Source organism: Oncorhynchus keta, chromosome 4 (genome assembly GCF_023373465.1).
Source record: "Oncorhynchus keta strain PuntledgeMale-10-30-2019 chromosome 4, Oket_V2, whole genome shotgun sequence".
In the NCBI taxonomy this organism is placed as follows: domain Eukaryota; kingdom Metazoa; phylum Chordata; class Actinopteri; order Salmoniformes; family Salmonidae; genus Oncorhynchus; species Oncorhynchus keta.
This window is the reverse complement of record NC_068424.1, coordinates 13,372,812-13,374,299: the sequence shown is the minus strand read 5'-3', so window position 1 is coordinate 13,374,299 and position 1,488 is coordinate 13,372,812.

Here is a 1,488-nt window from a genome sequence, read left to right as displayed (position 1 = left end):
GCTGTTAGAACAGACCCACATCCCTCTGGCTGTTAGAACAGACTCACATCTCTCTGGCTGTTAGAACAGACCCACATCCCTCTGGCTGTTAGAACAGACTCACATCCCTCTGGCTGTTAGAACAGACCCACATCCCTCTGGCTGTTAGAACAGACTCACATCCCTCTGGCTGTTAGACTCATCCCTCTGGCTGTTAGACCCACATCCCTCCGGCTGTTATCCATCCCTCTGGCTGTTAGAACAGACCCACATCTCTCTGGCTGTTAGAACAGACTCACATCCCTCTGGCTGTTTGAACAGACTCACATCCCTCTGGCTGTTAGAACAGACCCGCATCCCTCTGGCTGTTAGAACAGACTCACATCCCTCTGGCTGTTAGACTCACATCCCTCTGCCTGTTAGAACAGACCCACATCCCTCTGGCTGTTAGAATAGACTCACATCCCTCTGGCTGTTAGAACAGACCCACATCCCTCTGGCTGTTAGAACAGACTCACATCCCTCTGGCTGTTAGACTCACATCCCTCTGGCTGTTAGACCCACATCCCTCTGGCTGTTAGAAAAGACCCACATCTCTCTGGCTGTTAGAACAGACCCACATCTCTCTGGCTGTTAGAACAGACTCACATCCCTCTGGCTGTTTGAACAGACTCACATCCCTCTGGCTGTTAGAACAGACCCACATCCCTCTGGCTGTTAGAACAGACTCACATCCCTCTGGCTGTTAGAACAGACTCACATCCCTCTGGCTGTTTGAACAGACTCACATCCCTCTGGCTGTTAGAACAGACCCACATCCCTCTGGCTGTTAGAACAGACTCACATCCCTCTGGCTGTTAGACTCACATCCCTCTGCCTGTTAGAACAGACCCACATCCCTGTGGCTGTTAGAATAGACTCACATCCCTCTGGCTGTTAGAACAGACTCACATTCCTCTGGCTGTTAGAACAGACCCACATCCCCCTGGCTGTTAGACTCACATCCCTCTGGCTGTTAGAACAGACTCACATCTCTCTGGCTGTTAGAACAGACCCACATCTCTCTGGCTGTTAGAACAGACTCACATCCCTCTGGCTGTTAGAACAGACTCACATCCCTCTGGCTGTTAGAACAGACTCACATCCCTCTGGCTGTTAGACTCACATCCCTCTGGCTGTTAGACTCACATCCCTCTGGCTGTTAGAACAGACTCACATCCCTCTGGCTGTTAGAACAGACTCACATCCCTCTGGCTGTTAGAACAGACTCACATCCCTCTGGCTGTTAGAACAGACTCACATCCCTCTGGCTGTTAGAACAGACTCACATCCCTCTGGCTGTTAGAACAGACTCACATCCCTCTGGCTGTTAGAACAGACTCACATCCCTCTGGCTGTTAGAACAGATGTTGGTTGGAAAGGGGAAACAGGACAGTGATCATTGATTGACATTGTTTCAAACCCACTGGGCACAAACTGGTTGAATCACCGTTGTTTCGATGTAATTTG